Below are 18,854 nucleotides of genomic sequence, written 5' to 3' on the forward strand. Positions count from 1 at the left end.
GTAATTGTTGTTCTCTTTGACATCTGGTGGGAGGGCATTCCACAGGGTGGGTGCCACTACCGAGAAGGCCCTCTGCCTGGTTCCCTGTAACTTGGCTTCTCGCAGCAAGGGAACCACCAGAAGGCCCTCGGCACTGTGTATACAACACAGAAGATTGTTCCGATCTGTTAAAATCACTTTGACTATGAACGTAGATTACTTTTATCTGTTTGATTCATCAGATATCCTCACACCAGTGCAATAGTTTGCTCAGAGTAGAAATAAAGAAACTGCATAAGGCACCACGCAACCCTATTCCACAATCAAGTCTACCCAGTACCAGAAAATTCCTAGTATAAACTGTTTAAAGTTAGCGTTCTCACTTGTGAAGCTGTAGTTATGTTACACTCACGACTGATTCTCCAAATTTAAAGGCTCTGACCAAATGATTTATTACGGTGGCATAATTCTGGATGGCAACCATATATCCGTGGCAAATTGGTTTCTTATTTAAACAGAACATCATTCTCTCACAGGTGCATGTTTTCAGTGAGTCCCAGTCATACTATGCGCACATAGTTGCATGCAGGGAGCTCTTTTCAGCCATTCTTATGAATATGTGGAGGTTATGTGCACATCCCATCCCATGGCCCATTCATTCATATGGGTCAGGAATGTTTGACTCGAGTAAGGAGTCCTAGATTGAAAAGCTGTGTGTTTGCAGGTTGATCCCCATATTGATTTGGAACTAACCAGTTTGCACCTCCAAAGGAAAGCCACCACTACACAAAATATGAGCTGGAAAATATGCCCTTCAAAGTGTAACATGCAGCCTCCACGAAATGAGACTAAAATGGGTAAAGTATAGTAAAAAAACAACTTATTTGGATCGTATTTTAGTTCTTCTTAAAACAATGCACCATTGCTCAATGTAGGAAAGGTATGGAATGGATCAATGGCAGAGACCAGGCCCGGCTCTAGGGGTAGTCTTGGTGGCACGGGGCGTCAGGGCGCCGGGCCGGCAGGAGGGCGCTGCACGGCAAAGCTGCACGGAAGCCGTGTTGCACGCTGCGCCCGCCCACAAGGGCGGGGGCACCAGAGCGATCTCCGCGCCATGGTGCCAAGGCGCCCAACCGGCTTCAGATGGCCCTGGCAGGGACATTCGAAATACAGAATAGGATGGAAATTGTTTGGTTCCATTTGTTCCTACTCTGGTCAATAATAATAATAATAATAATAATAATAATAATAATAATAATAATTTATTATTTATACCCCGCCCATCTGGCTGGGTTTCCCTAGCCACTCTGGGCGGCTTCCAACAGAAAAATGAAATAAAATAATCTATTAAACATTAAAAAGCCTCCCTAAACAAGGCTGCCTTCAGATGTCTTCTAAAAATCTGGTAGCTGTTTTTCTCTTTGACATCTGATGGGAGGGCGTTCCACAGGGCGGGCGCCACCACCGAGAAGGCCCTCTGGTCAAGTGGGATAATACCACACAGAAGCAGTTCCCATCCATATGTAGTCTATGTGAAAGGAGACCTAATTTATCCCACAGGGATAGTGGTGAAGATAAATACAGAAGCCATGCATACAGTCCTGAGTTCCTTGAAGGAACAGGAGGATACAACGTGATAAGTACATAGGTGGACAGACAAATAAAAGCAAAATGCAATATATTTCTGTCCTGAGAGTTGTCATTGGATCCAAATAAGTGGTAATACTTAGTTGAGGCTGGCGTAGATTATCTGTGTTTTATTTTCTTTTTCCTTTTGGAAAAGAGAGTTTTCAGCTCCCTGTCTTCCAATAGCAAACGACAGTTTCAATTTAATTTGGAAATTGTCTGAGGATTAGCTCACATGTTTGGCTAATGGCTGAGATATTCTGAAAATTGAAAAAAAGAGGAGGGGGGGAACTATGAAGGTTTAAAAATGGACTGCAAAAACAAAACATAAAACAGCTTCACAGGCATTTTAAAATGTGGCTTTAATATGCATGTGTAGCAGCTGGACTGACACAATGGACCCTAACGGCTCTGTCAGGTTCCTTTCATACTGTATTATTCCCTCTTCAGCGAGAGTACCAAAAAACATTTTAAGACGGGTGGGGGGAGAGAGAAACCTCCTCATATTTCTTTCAAACAGCTGCAGAAGGCAACAATGACACAGGCAATTCAGCGCGCAAGAGTCCCAACGAAAATGTAACTCGTTTGATTGAAGGACTTCAAACAAGAGAGGGGGAAATAGCCAATACAGTAGCAGAGCCGTGGTAATAGGGCCCAACACAATCCTGCCCTAGGCCTGGCTGGGCGTGTTGAATGCAGGCTGTGAAACTGCACTGTGCATACAGCAAGCAATTGAGCTGCCTGAATCCTTTGCAATTTTTTCTAATAGGGTGGGAGGGCATTGAGCAGAGACCTTGAACAGCTTGAGAGGGTGACAATCTCTTTGCTCCAAACAAACTGGTGAAATGTGGGGTTAAGAGGAGAAGCACCCAGTCAGAATAATCCTTGTTGTTGTTTTATCTTCACACACACAGAGAGAGTGATTTTTTTTTAAAAAAATATATGTTTAGGGGTACTCTCATTTTCCTACTCATCTTGAAATACTGCCCCTCAATGAGACCAATACTTAGATTCACAAAATGTTTAGGAGTATGCATATCCCTGCATCACCCCCAGAAAAAAAGCATTGTATACAGTGGTACCTCTACTTACGAATAACTCTACTTACGAATGTTTCTACTTACGAATGGAGCTCCGTCCGCCATCTTGGATGCGGTTTAGATAGGATTTTTTCTACTTACAAATTTTTAGATAGGGTTGCTTCTACTTACGATTTTTTTCTCCCAATGCATTCCTATGGGATTCGACTTACACATTTTTTTTGACTTACGAATGTGAGTTCGGAACGCATTAAATTCGTAAGTAGAGGTACCACTGTATATATGGCCCGCATTTTAATAGACAGTGTTTTAATGCAACTAAGTAGTCAAAGAACTATATCCTCAATTAGGCAATTTGTAAAGAAATGGCAACCCCATTTTAAAAACACAATGGCTTGACTAGCTTTCATCCATTAATTTCAGTGGGTCTACTCTAAGTAGGACTTTCTCGGATACAACCCGGAAACTCTGGTTAGAAGAAGAAGAAAAGGAACACAATCTAGACAAAAGCTTCATATGTGTATAAATGTTGACTTTCATTTACAAAATATAAGAGCAGAGTACAGTAAATATGCACAAGTATCCTTTTCTATTTGCTTTTTGGATTTATTATATTTTGAAGGGATGGATACATGTTGACCCAAACATGCATCCTTTACTATGAATGTGCTAGTCTGCTTTTATTTTGCACTCTGGCTGTTACACTTTTATTTTGTACTCTGGTTGTTGTTGTTTTGGTATCCAGGAGCAAAAATGTGGCATTTAATTTGAAAATGTTCTCTCCTTTACAAAATATAACGTGGTGATTTAGAACATATAAAATGCAATAAAATCAGTCTCTAAATATCTATAAAACACAGTTAAAAACATTAATAAAGCATCAGCAAACCCTTTTTGGTTTTTTTTTTTTAAATCATATTGCGAAGACCTGTCTAAAAAGTGCAGTTTTCAAAAGATGTCTGAAAGAGAGCAGGGGTGGTTTCTGTAGAAACCTCCACAGGTGACAGAAGAACTTTAGCCAACTGCCATTCCTTGAGGAGTGTATATGAATGAGGTTTGCCCCCACATTGCACATTGCATCTTAGCACGATCTGCAGGTAAACTCATTTGGTGTAAATCTGCAAAATTGTAATACACGAAGGGGTCATTGGTTTCAAAACTGCATTTCTACGGTAGAAATACACATCCAATCTCCTATTTGGCATGTATTGGGAAGCACTGGGTAATCAATCAATCAATAAAAAATAATAATGTTATGCTGATTCTTTCTAAGTGGCTTACCTAAAACAATAAAAGTATAACAGAAATCTATAATATTTACTTAAAACTTGATTTAAAAAATATCTCAAATGAAACTGAGCAGTGTACAAAACAGAGAATCCAAAGCTTAAAAGTCGGAGGTCAGGAAAGCTTGGGTAAACATATGTGGTTTTAAAAGGCATTTAAAGGTCATTACTGTCTGTCTCACAAATTGCCCAAGGGAGGGCATCTCAGAGAGTGGGTGCTATCGCTCAGAAGGCCCGTTTGCATATTGTCACTGAGTTATAATCTGCTGACTGTGGAACAACCAGCAGCGGCTTCTGGGGAGATTTTAAAGATAGGCTTGGTCTGTGCCACAGGAGGCATCTGCTAGATATTCTGGTCCCAAGTTGTTTTCAGGAGTTAAAAAACAAAACCTTCAACATGACTCAGTAGCTAGTAGGCAACCAGTGCCAATCTTTTAGCATTGATGTAATCAATGATGTAATCAATTTAACTTATATGCAGAATTCATCATGCGAAAGGCTGGACTAGATGAATCCCAAGCCGGAATTAAGATTGCCGGAAGAAATATCAACAACCTCAGATATGCAGATGACACAACCTTGATGGCAGAAAGCGAGGAGGAATTAAAGAACCTTTTAATGAGGATGAAAGAGGAGAGCGCAAAATATGGTCTGAAGCTCAACATAAAAAAAACCAAGATCATGGCCACTGGTCCCATCACCTCCTGGCAAATAGAAGGGGAAGAAATGGAGGCAGTGAGAGATTTTACTTTCTTGGGCTCCTTGATCACTGCAGATGGTGACAGCAGTCACGAAATTAAAAGACGCCTGCTTCTGGGGAGAAAAGCAATGACAAACCTAGACAGCATCTTAAAAAGCAGAGACATCACCCTGCCGACAAAGGTCCGTATAGTTAAAGCTATGGTTTTCCCAGTAGTGATGTATGGAAGTGAGTGCTGGACCATAAAGAAGGCTGATCGCCGAAGAATTGATGCTTTTGAATTATGGTGCTGGAGGAGACTCTTGAGAGTCCCATGGACTGCAAGAAGATCAAACCTATCCATTCTGAAGGAAATCAGCCCTAAGTGCTCACTGGAAGGACAGATCGTGAAGCTGAGGTTCCAATACTTTGGCCACCTCATGAGAAGAGAAGACTCCCTGGAAAAGACCCTGATGTTGGGAAAGATGGAGGGCACAAGGAGAAGGGGACGACAGAGGACGAGATGGTTGGACAGTGTTCTTGAAGCTACCAACATGAGTCTGACCAAACTGCGGGAGGCAGTGGAAGACAGGAGTGCCTGACGTGCTCTGGTCCATGGGATCACAAAGAGTCGGACACGACTAAATGACTAAACAACAACAACAAAATGGTAAAGGGGTAACTACCATGGTATTAAAAATGTCAGCAGATCAAATGCATTTTAGTTCATTTCTAACCCACTATCTATGCATGTGAATGAAATGAAGAATTTCCAAAGGGCAGGAGAAGCATAGACATTTATTTCATAATTGATTTCTCACCCACCTTTCAATAGCAAATATTCCCAAGAACAGCACGGTTTCAGTTTTAAAAACAACTCCTTATTTTTTTTTAATAATTATTTTTATTAAAGATTTTCTTGGGTTACAAAGGTAGTGCAATGTCTCATTCATTTTTTTCCCTTCCATGCATCATTTTTACACATCAATTTTACTTGTTGAGACATTATGAGGAAGTAAACCAAATGAAAAGACACTATAAGCAGTAGCCATTTATGCCAGGAGGGTGGAAGTGAGGGAGCAGGAATATTAACTTGAATAAAAATATGGGGGGGGGGCAGGTAAGCCCCACCCCACATAATCAGTCACAAGAAATGGCACACACACCATTTGAATGGCAATGCCCATCAACTTTGGGGGCCCTGCCCCTCAAATATTTTATTGGGGGGGCCAAAGGGACCTCAGCCCCTAGGAGTTGGCTCCTATGCCAGGAAGACCTGCAACAGGTGAAGGCAGAGCCAGCGACAGGAAAACCACCTCCCAACTGGTCACAAGAAGGCAGACAGTTAAAGGCTCACTGAGGAGAGACTAGGGTTGCTGGAGCAAGGGCCCCATTCAGCTTAATGACCATCCTCCACTGGCAATAATTATGCAGCAGCCAGATTTTATTCCTTGAGATGTAGTCCTGCAGATTATCTCCTGTGCTGCCCTTTCCACATGTCTTCTACCAACACTGGCATGCTCAGTTCCTTCTTTCCTATCCCCCTCCCCCAGGAGTAGTCTTCACACCAAGGACCCAGAGGAAAAAAAGAGGCTTGTGGATGCTTGAAGAGATTGTGTGGAAGGGTCCACCATGGAACCAATGGCCTGGTTACCATAAATAAATAAATAAATGGAAACCAGAGCAAGGACCGATCACACATAAAGTAATTGCAAGGAGTGGTGAGGGCAGGATTGTGGCCGAGTTAAAAAATGCATAAGCAGAGCTTGTGTGCCTGCACTTTGTATGTGTGTAGACAGGCCAGCTAGTCAGAAGAATTCATTCTGTCCCATGTGAGTCCATCATATGAATGGTGCTTCTCAGGAAGCACTGGGGTCTCCCACCACTGCAAAGCTCCCTTGACTCTTATGGTGCAATGCCACTCCTCTGTTTAAAAACATTAGCAGGCCTTCCAGCAAGCAGGGTTTCAAACAAACAAACTTTTCAGATCTGCAGAGTCCAACTTTTGGGGGGAAGAATTGACATACCTTCAATACCCCCAACTACCCCATTTAATTGGGTGGCGTACTTCTAATCCAGTTACTTCATAGACCAGGGGTCAGCAAACTTTTTCAGCAGGGGGACGGTCCACTGTCCCTCAGACCTTGTGGGGGGCCGGACTATATTTTGAAGGAAAAAAAATGAACGAATTCCTATGCCCCACAAATAACCCAGAGATGCATTTTAAATAAAAGGACACATTCTACTCATGTAAAAACACCAGGCAGGCCCCACAAATAACCCAGAGATGCATATTAAATAAAAGGACACATTCTACTCATGATTCCCGGACCGTCCGCGGGCCAGATTGAGAAAGCGATTGGGCCGCATCCGGCCCACGGACCTTAGTTTGGAGACCCTGTCATAGACCAAGGCTTCAGTCCTAAGCACACTTAGTGGGATTTGATTCTGAGTAAATGTACACAGAACCATCTTGGAAGTAAATCCTGCAGCCCCAGAACATATGAACTGTAGATACGTTTGGCCCTGCCACCTGATGGAAACAAGTGTGCCTAATAAATGTATGCAGAACTATAAAATTATTTCTGCACATGGGGTCTGTAAGTGGAAATGAAATACCATTTCAAAGCTTGACCTACTACAAGCAAAGGCATAAATATAATTCTGGATGAAACAGGAATAATGCCAATTACAACGACTCCGAGTCATCATGGGGCACTGCTTAAATTTCTTCTTAAAACAAGGCAAATGGCTCAATTGTTCTTATATCAACTGGTAACTGATTCCACATATGTGGAGTCTTGGAACAAAAAGCTTTTTGTGCTTGGTTTGTATTCATCCAGATATGGGAGCTACAGAGCCTGGAGGAAATGTGTAAGTCATTCTTTGCAAATGCAGGCTGGAGAAATATTGAACACCCATAACGTTGGTCTGATTCATACTTACATAAGTTGCCTACTTTTTCTTAAGCTCATGACAATTACACACACACGCACACGCACACGCACACACACACACACACACGCATTGTACAAACACACACAGAATATGAATTACACACAGCTGCATAGCATACACACATATGACACAAAGGAAACAACACAAGGAATCTGCAGCCTTAAACTGCCTTAAACTGCTACCTTTAGTGTAGCTGGGCACAGCAAACAAAAACCCACATTATTCCAGGACCAGAAAAAAATGTAAATCCTATGCTGGCAGAACCTTCACGGTTTCCAAAGCAAGAAGGGAGGAGAAAACAAACTTGGAAAATACACAAATGTCCTGAAACTGACAGACATACCCCCAGCAACCCTGGAAACACCTCCAGTAACCATCAATTAGGGACTGGAGAAGTGACAATGCCCACATGCTACACAGACTCAGAGGGAAGCAACCCAGAGAGGCTGAAATTCAGTTAGTCACATTTCCACATCAGTTCGCAAATGTGAAAATTCATCAAGACATTGTAGTGTGTGTATCTCCCAGTTTGCTTATTTCTGCAAGCAATTGCCCTGATATGCATTTTTTTGTGCAACTTTCTCCAAATATATGCATTTTTCTATACATTTTGTTTTTGCTGGTGAATTGCATTGTAAAATTCACAGAAGTGCGAATTTTGAAGGACAGCTTCATATTTCACTAAAAAACAACCCCTAAATGCAAATTGGACAGAGTTTAAAGGTAAAGTGGCCCCTGACCATCAGGTCCAGTCGTGTCCGACTCTGGGGTTGCGGCGCTCATCTCGCTCTATAGGCCGAGGGAGCCAGCGTTTGTCCACAGACAGCTTCCGGGTCATGTGGCCAGCATGACAAAGCTGCTTATGGCGAACCAGAGCAGTGCACGGAAACACCGTTTACCTTCCCGCCGGAGCGGTCCCTATTTATCTACTTAAACTGCGTGCTTTCAAACTGCTAGGTGGGCAGGAGCTGGGACCGAGCAACGGGAGCTCACCCCGTTGCAGGGATTCGAACCGCCGACCTTCTGATCAGCAAGCCCTACACTCTGTGGTTTAACCCACAGCGCCACCTGGGTCCCTAAAAAACAACCCCGAAATGCAAATTGGACAGAGTTACATTTCAACATAAAGTGAACCGAATTTACTCTTCATCCCTAGTCACCAAACCCTCAACACACTTGAAAGAAACCTAGGTAGTAGCCAAAGGAGTTCTCTGCTGCAGTGTGTTAAAGAGGCTAGAAACATACTCAAGGGATTGCTGACTTGAGGGATTGCTGACTTGACCTGGGCAAAACACTTGACCTCCCCACCCACAACAATAAGCAGTGAAACTATGTGGTGTAGTCTTTAAAGCAAATAAAAATATGCTCAGGAGGTTGCTGTTTCGAATTCACACAGGGGTGTGTTTTTCTTTTCCTGGTAGACATCACTTATAGGAAAGGGAATGGTCAATTAAGTTGTGGACAGCCTTGAACAGATTAACACATCTCCCCAGGATTACTGGTTCAAATACCCCCAGGGGAACAAACTGCTAGTTGTGATGACTGTAGTCTACTCCCAGAATCAGAGGATGTCGGTGAGGGACTAAAGCATGAGAGGGCTAATGCCTTCATATCCTGCCTGTGGGCTACCTAAAAGCAGCTGGTTGGCCACTGTGGAAAATGGGATGTTGGGCTAGGTAGGCCAGGCATGAGGAACCTTTGGCCCTTCAGATGCTGCTGAACTACAACTCCCATCATTCCCGGTCACTATGCTTGCTGGGCCTTATGGCAGTTGTAGTCAGCAACATCTGGAGGGCAAAGTTTCTCTGAACCTGAGATGGGCCTTTGGCCTTATCCAGCAGGCCTCTTCTTATGTTCTTATGATGTACAGCTGTACCAATTATCACCAGAAGAAGAGGAAGAGGAAGAGTGTGGGGAGCACGGGATAAAGAACACAGCGGGAGACAGAATGTGGATCCGGAAGGTCGCCCAGAATGAAAGCAGGCACCCCCTTTTATTGTAAAGTTTCAGAACTGTCAATGATTAACTAGAGGTGCATCCTTCATCCAATGACAAGTGGTCAACTCCAAAAGAGGTGGTGTCCTTGCATAGGTCACATCCTGCCAACACCCCAAAACTCTGCCATAGAGGAAGTGCCTGGTCCTCACATACTCCTCAGACCTCGCCCTGTCACATGCCTACTCCTTAAACATCCCCCTCCTCTCAATCTTGTGACTCTTGGGGTTTTCCCACCACTCTGTCATTTTCCCATTGTCTGACCCTTCAGGCTTGGACCAGCCTCCCCTGTTCTAACCTGCTCTAACCGGTTCCATCAGGATCCTCCCAACTCTGGCCAGCCCAGTAGTGACCTGCTGCCCTCTAATGTCCCCCTGACCCAACTAGTGGATGCGTGTTTGTGCATACTGACGTACAGGAAGGTTTGCCAGCACTGTACGTTGTGTTTGATAGCTGAGGGTTTTGATAGCTAGCTTTTATCTGATGCGGTTTGCCAGCATCAATCTAAAATCACTGCTACAGAAGAGGAAGAGGAAGAGGAAGAGGAAGAGGAAGAGGAAGAGGAAGAGGAAGAGGAAGAGGAAGAGGAAGAAGAAGAAGAAGAAGAAGAAGAAGAAGAAGAAGAAGAAGAAGAAGAAGAAGAAGAAGAAGAAAGGACTCCAGCCATGATTGAGTCCACACAAACAATCAAACTACCCAGGGGCAAAAGAACTCATTCTGGGGTAATTAGTAATCTGTGTCATTCATCCAAATAGTTGAGAGGCTTGGAGGAGCTTTTCAAACCATGCATCAGCTGCAGATGTGTATCCACTCATAGTCTACTTTTCCATAAGGAAGCCATGCTAGTTAGTCACAGAAAAAGACACAGTGGCATCTGGTTTAACTGGGTTTTTGTTAATGCTTATGCTTTCAATTGCAACAGCCTACTTCATCAGATTAAAAATAAGGAAAATCCCATGTACAGTGCAGCTGGCCCTGTGCCCTTTATTTTACAACAATTTCCCCCCCTTTTGAAACAGAGATCCTTTAGTCCCCAATTCTATAACTTCGAGTTGCAAAGGAGGATTTTGCAGCTGGTGTTTACTACGAGACTTCCAAATCATGTTTAAATAGCCCTTTCAGTACATCATAGCAATTTGCAGCACAAACAAAGACAACCCGACAAAAATGTCCATCATATATTTTTAAAACATCGCCCTGAAAATAACTTTGCACTAGAAAAGGCGGGGGGAATTGACATAGTTTCAGTTTTGTAAATAAGATAATTCACTTTGAATTGGTGGTAAAACTAATATACCCGCAACATTATAGCAAACAAGGGCATCACCAGCCACTGAGGAAAGAACTCCCCTGACTGATTTTTCCCGGTCAGGCATGACTAAGGGGGTGCTCAGACTAAGTGCATATCCCAAAGAAAGCACTTGCGGTTTGTACTTTATTCTGGATGGAGTCACCGATTACTGATCCAGTTCTGGATTTGGTTGAAGGAAAGCACGCTCTTCATTAAAGAGGAATTCGCTTCCCCACAACATTCCACATCATAGCCATTGAACAGACATCAAAAGGAACATTCTGACTGTCTGGAGATTTGCCGGCTAGGAAATGCTCTGTTTTAAACTCTGGGGTAAAATACCACCCCACCCACCAGAAGATCTACTCATGAATAAATATATTCCTTATACTTCTACATAGCACAGGCTGGGGTTCTTGCTCACAGGTAATTTGCTGCTCTTAACAGGTGCAAATTTGAATGCCAGCTAAGGAATGATTTGGTCATTGTACTCTATGTGCCGGGACTTTCAATGGTGCTCCCCTTGAAGATGGTCTGGGAGCTGCAGCTAGTGCAGAATGCAGCAGCCTGGCTGGGGCATCTGCCAGGGTGAACATGATACCTGCCCCATAGCTCAGAGGCAGAACATCAGAGGTAGAACATGATGGTCCCAAATTCAATCCCTCAAGGTAGGGCTGGGAGAGACACCCACCCTGCAGATCTGCTTCCAGTCCATGTAGACAATACTGATATAGGGGGACCAATGGTCAATGGCAGCTTCCTGTGTTCCTGAAGGAGCTGCAGTGGTTTCCTATCCACTTCCAAGTGCTTGTCAAGATGCTACAATCTTCAGGAAAGTCTCTTCTTCTGGCACAATCTTCTTTTGAGGTGCAAGGAGTGCTGGCCCGCGAGGTAATTTTCTCCATATTGGCCCCCAAACAGAGATGCCTCAGGCATAGTCTCTTTCGGCAATCCTTGAAGACATGCCTCTTTGCCTTGACTTTCAACAGTTGAACTATTGTTGTTAGAGCCCTCTCCTCCATTTAACCCCCGGTTTGTTGATCTATATTGTATTTTGGGGTGGGGATGTGTTATTTATTTTTATGTATTGTATTATCTTTTATAAATGTAACCTGCCATAGCACCTTGCAGTGAAGGGTGGAATAACAACAACAGCAGCAACAACAACAACGTGTGCATCCACAAAGGATAAGAGCAGAATTACCTGGAATGAGGATTGTGTTGTCTATCTGCACATGTGCCATTCGTAGTATTGGTGCTGCTTCCCCATAGGTGAGATATTATACTCTCGTGACATGTGTCTGAAGAATGGGATGATGTGGGCAGAGTCAATCACTCACATGGCTTGTTGTTCCTCTCATCCCAGTGGGGAAAAGGTTTGACAGAAAAGACTCGGCCCAATTTCATTCTCTCCTTCATATACCTACTGCAGTAGCATCTCACCACGGGGAACTGATATATCAGTATGCATGAAGGAAGTGACGAAGTGGTAGCTCTTTCTCTCTTTCTCCTGCAAAAAGAACTGAGAAGAACACAAACCAGCCCAGCAGATTCAACAGGGCTAGAGAATAACGTCATCGACGTTCCATACAATATGAGAGTGTGGATGGATTTTTCTGCAAAACCACCAGCTTAGATATTATCTAATATCATTAGCCAACGTTGGTGGAAGACACTGCATTTTGAGGGATGTTGCCTTCGACTACAAAGCGTAAAAACCTACACAGTTTACACATTAGCAATATGGCAGGCGGCTTCCTTTCTGGTAGGTAGCAGCAGCCCATCTCCCTATTCACTCAACCCTTTCTGGGCTATCAGGCTTAGTTTGTCTGGTTTTGTTTGTATTGATCTCATTAACAGTTTTACCATAGGTCTTTGCCGTTCACCTACTAGAAGGCTACACTAATCCCCAATTAATCCCTTTAAAACCAGTTACAGATCTCCCTCCCTAATCAGTCTGTTTCACTTTGCAGATACCATCACATCTAACAAAATCTATCTGTAGCCCAGGATTCAAATGACCGTTCAGGTAATATCAACAATTCCCCTTGCACAATCATCTAACCCAGTCAGTTTCACATAGGATACACCAAAATGGCAAGCAACTGAGTTAGAAGGGGTGGGGAAGGGAGAGAGTGCGGTAATGACATTCAGACTGGAGCCCGGCAGCCTCTCTCAACCCTGGAATTACTCAAAAGTGCAGCTGGAGCAACTGTAAGGAGGGAAATGAATCATTCTCTTCAATGGGAACAAAAGTATAGCAAGTCTTATTTGTGAATCCCATTGACGTCAGTAGGACTGAGTTGGAGATTCAAATGAGAATAGTTTAATATGCAACAGGGCTAGGAGTTCGCTGAAACTTCACTGACTTTTCAGTACAATCTGAGAGTATGGATAGGCTCCCTGCAAGACCATTAGTTTAGGCCAGCCTCCATCAAATTGATGTCCTTCAGCTGCTTATTAATTTACAAAAAGTTGCCCGCTTACAAAATACCATGGCAGTTTGCAAGAATGTAATATAAAATAATAACAATTCAAGGCAGTGCAGAATAATTACTGAAATGAGAGGCTACACAAGAAAATTTTAAACAACTGCATACACCTGCCAGCATGCAAAAAGTCTTCAAGCATAGAGGAATTCAAAACCAAGGATAACTGCTGGAAGGGCGTCCGATAGCATGGGACCAGTGGCCCTAAATGCTCTTTTAGACAACAACTCCCATTAGCGAGAGCCAACATGGCTGTGCTGGCTAGAGATGATGGGATTTGTAGTCCAGAAAGGCAACAGGGTGGTGAAGGTTGGTCTAGACATTATTGTAAAGGTAAAGGGACCCCTGGACCATTAGGTCCAGACCGACTCTGGGATTACGCGCTCATTTCGCATTATTGGCCGAGGGAGCCGGCGTATAGCTTCCAGGTCATGTGGCCAGCATGACAAAGCTGCTTCTGGTGAACCAGAGCAGCACATGGAAACGCCGTTTACCTTCCCTCTGTAGCGGTTCCTATTTATCTACTTGCATTTTGACGTGCTTTCGAACTGCTAGGTTGGCAGGAGCTGGGACCAAGCAACGGGAGCTCACCCCGTCACAGGGATTCGAACCACTGACCTTCTGATCAGCAAGCCCTAGGCTCAGTGGTTTAACCACAGCGCCACCTGGGTCCCCAGACATTATTGTACTCAGCTATTAAAAGCTAGGTTGACGAAAGGCATTGCATTTCTAGCACAGTTGCCAGTAGGCAACACAGAGAGGAGAGCTGCAATATACATATCAGAAGTGTGGTATGGCAAAAAGCACACTCCCTCCTTCGCCCCCTTTAGCTCTGTCTGCAAGAATTTAAAAAGGGGAAATATATATATGCAATGACCGGCATTGTTCTTGATTCTGTCTCGATTCCACTGGAACAAGAAATGACAGAAACCACTCTAAGATCTTTATGCACCTTTTGCATTGCACTACCTTGTGCCCCAGTTTATGTTACATGTTACAGCGTCACCCATGTTCCATCACGCAGGGAAATGTGGAATGCCTGAGAACCAGCACTGCATCATTTATAATGGAAGCAAACATTATATTGTTCATTCGCTAACTGACATAACACTTATATGCATATAAATACCTCCAAGGAAACTGCTCCAATATTGCTATTTGATCCAAGCAAACAACACATAACAAATATTTTATGTGACAAACTTCACTTCTTTCACTCTTTGCCAATCACAATTGTCTCTAATGTATTCATTATTCAAGCTTACTTTGACAAGCCTTCTGTCTATTTTTTTTTTAACTCTATGGTCTGATCACAGGTACACAAGCTGGAATTCATGCTGGATTGTTTTGTGCTGATTGGCCAGAGGAGTCTCATGGGGCTGCTTCTCTTCAGGAGTAAATTTGCAACGTCACCTGAAGAATGACTTCCCTCTGCATATGAATGTTATTTTCATTTGTAAACACACAGTCAGAAGTAGAATTGTTTGAAGCCATGATGCAGCCTGCAGAAAGGTAAGCAAGAATGGGAAAAGCAAATTATGCAAATAAATCTGAATATTCCTAGAAATAGCTGCTTTCTTTTGTTTGCTGCTAGTTATGTCATTTTTTTGCAGCAATTTCTATTTTGAAAATTAAGCTCCCATTCCCTGGCAATAGCTGCTTTCCTTATGACTGAAAGCAATACATTGTATGTAGCCAAACTATTTTAAACTCACTCAATTTCTGTCTTAATATATATATCAGAATAGGATCCTTCACATTTCCCTCACATTTTGCTTTAGGTGAAATTTCATAGGAATGACAACTCTACTAGTTGCAACTGAATGTTCTACAGCCAAATGCTCCTTATCATGATATAGGGAGAGATTTTTTTATTAGCTTCAAACTTCTGTGTAAAAATGTCAGAGTGGACCCCAGAGGACTGAACTTGCACAGAATTTCAGCCAGGATGAGACGAGGTATGCTCACTGCTTGTGAAATGTGTCCCCCTATTCAAAAAGAATTCCAGAGTCCAAGTTTGTTGAAAATGAAGACACAAACTACCGGTAGGCATTACACGAAACACATAGCATTTGTCAATCCAAATTTTCTCACCAAGAATTTCCCTGCCCATCAGAAGTAGCAGAAGTAGAATGCACAGGGCTGACTCCCATTAGGTAAACTGAGTCGACTGGGTCAGGTGTCTGGTTTAGGGGTTTGAGAAAAGGCAGCTAGTTATTTAATTTATTATTAAATTACAGACGCTTCGGGTTACAGACGCTCCAGGTTACAGACTCCGCTAACCCAGAAATAGTACCTCGGGTTAAGAACTTCGCTTCAGGATGAGAACAGAAATCGCGCGGGAAGCCCCATTAGCTAAAGTGGTATCTCAGGTTAAGACCAGTTTCCGGTTAAGAACGGACCTCCAGAACGAAGTACGTTCTTAACCCGAGGTACCACTGTATTAGGCTGCAACGTGGCTAGACCAAGTATGGAGGAGACAAGGAAGCCTGCAAAGGAGCATATATGGAAATCAGAAAAGGGTGGCTTAGAACACTGAGAGAGAACCAAGTTGGGATGTTGTTTTACTGAGATCTGGGTGAATGGGGCATGGGGATTTCCTTTGGCTCTGATGTCACCATTTGTTCTCACCTTGGTAGTAGGCAAGGGCAAATGGACAATATATTGCAGTGGTCCACAAAGATTCAGTCTCTACCATGAGTTACACAATGAAGAGTACCATTCATATTTATTTATTTGAAACATTTATATCTTGCCTTTCCAAAGTCTACGGTGGCTAACATTCTAAAAGCAAAACCCAGCCAACCACCAACCAACACACACACACACAACAACAACAACAACAACATGAGTAACAGAAGAGTTAAAAGGCTAAAAGCAGGAACCAAACCATATATACTAATAAAGCACCAGTTAAACGAAAGGCCACAGATGAAACACCATCATTAAAATAGCCCCATGGCAGAGTGAAATACTAAGGGCAAGGTTAACATATCATATAATCCAAAAGCCTTCCTAAAAAGCAATGCCTTTGCTATTAAAGAAGGAGCAAGGAGTGCTTCCCTCAGGGGGATGGGGCACTTATATCAAGTGTAAGTTGGTACAAGCAACAGGAATTCTGACAGAGTACTGATCATCTTTGCTGCATGGCAGATTTCTGAGAGTACTGGTGTCCTCTCAGTTTTTGCGCAGAGGTCACCACATCTATTGATTTTCAGATGTGTTGGGATCTGTGCCAATGCCCCCTATCTAGGACGTATGACTTCCATGATGACAGTGGTGAGGCCTCAATATCAAATGGCCCCAACACACGTTGTAGGTGATGAACTATGCATCAAAAGGGCAGTCCATTGCCACGGGCATCTTACTGTAACTCCAAGCCCATGCATGATGGTGGGTCAAGGATTCTGATCTAGTCCCAAAGGTTGATGTATCCAGACACTTTCCAAGACACCTTCATTTTGTTGCTATGCAACCTCACGGACCACATATTTGTGGACCTCTGGAATAGAGTTGACTCTGATGGACGCAACAGCTCCAAGGCACTCTCTCCTTTATGCTACAGTACAGGTGTTACACATGGAGCCTTCTAGATATTATGGACACAACTCCCATCATCTCTGATCATTGGCCATGTCATCTGAAGCTGATGGGAACTGTACCCACAACTACAAGGAGGGCAGCATGTTTGTTAACTCTGTTACAGAACATACTTCCCCTTAGTAGTCCATTGATTTGAGACCCATGCAGCAAAAAGCTTGAATGTTGGTGGTTGTATTTTTCTTGTTTTAATGTGAACGGCTTAAGATTCTACTTTATTCAGCGGTATAAAAATATTATAAATAAGCACATTTCCCTGCAAGTTTATGCTCGGCTTTGAAACTTACATTTTTTCTATTTTCATAGCCACACATGTAACAATTACAAAATGCAATCTACATCTCTCTCAGATATTTACAAAAAGTACGTTTACAGTGCTTAAGTGAGACTAGCAATGACAGAGTTAAACCCATAGAGAAAAGAAAAAAGGAATTAAGGGGGGGGGAAATCATAGGCAAGGTGGAGGGAAAGGCGATGGGGATAACTTAACGAAAATGACCAGGATACAAAAGGGGTGAAAATATGCATACTGTACATAGTGAAATAATTTTTAATGTGTAATTATGATTTGTTATATGCAATGTAGTGGACCTATTTCATGTAGCGTTTGTAGCCAGGCGCTTTATTGTAATGGAACAGAATTTAATTTGAAAACTGGTAAACACTGCTGGAGCGGGCTGGGGGGAGGGGAATGGAGTTCTATCTATCTCTACCTGGGAATGTGAGATTCTTCTCCCAGAGAGCACAGTCGCTGTAATTGTTTGACTGCTGCGAGGGTGGTGGTTATATCAGTGTCATTGGCCCCTGCTGAATGATACTGTTTGCGATATGATTAGTAATAAGAACGTTCCTTTTCACACACCCATTTTGTACCATCACCACCCCCTTTCAGGCATTAATTCTGGGTAAAATGAATGTACAAGGCTACATTGCTGTGTCAGACTGAGACCAGCTCCTCTGTGTGCAGCTGCATGTTATTCAGGCCTTCTAATGTGCGTTCATTCTTAAAACACCTAAACAAACTCCTCAAAAGAGCTTCTATTACTTTTTAAAGAAACAAAAATGATACGAAGGGTGCATGCTCCCATAATAATAATAAATTTTATTTATTCCCCGCCCTCCCCGGCCAAGCCCAGGGGCTCAGGGCGGCTAACACCAAATATATAATACATTAAAAACACAAAATCAAACAATTGATTAAAACACAGCTCAAAATCACAGTAAAATCAAAATAAAATTACGGTAAGTGGCCAACCCATGAATGACAGCCATGAAGGTCAGGAATGCTTTGATGGTGTTTCCTGCTTGGCAGGGGGTTGGACTGGATGGCCCTTGTGGTCTCTTCCAACTCTATGATTCTATGATTCTAAGGTAGGAATATGATGTTCTGTGAAGGACTAGTTATCTTGCCATTCTTCTAAGTAGTGAAAGCAGCAATGAGAAACAAACAAAATATTTTGCCTAGTTTTACTTTATTCTCCAGGATCTGTGAGCACCTCCCTCATGTACTGGAGTTTGTCTGTCCACCCACCCACCCATCCATCCAGATGGTGATTTTTTATTTTATAAGTAGGGAACCAGCCCCACAGTTGCCTCTTGCTACAGGGCCATATCTGGAAGTGCTCTGCACAGGGAGAATATCTCACTATTGGGAGAAATTTAAAAAATTGCCCAGTAGCACCTTAGAGACCAACTATGTTTGTTGTGTTCATGTATCTGAAGAAATGTGCATGCACACGAAAGGTTATACCCAGAGCAAACTTAGTTGGTCTCTAAGGCACTACTGGACCATTTTTAAATTTATTTCAACTGCATCAGACCAGCTCGGCTACCTACCTGAATCTAGAACCACTACTGGGAGGTTAAAGGAGATCTTTGGATGAAGGGCAGCAATTTTAAAAAGCAAATAAA

Source organism: Zootoca vivipara, chromosome 4 (genome assembly GCF_963506605.1).
Source record: "Zootoca vivipara chromosome 4, rZooViv1.1, whole genome shotgun sequence".
NCBI classification, from domain to species: domain Eukaryota; kingdom Metazoa; phylum Chordata; class Lepidosauria; order Squamata; family Lacertidae; genus Zootoca; species Zootoca vivipara.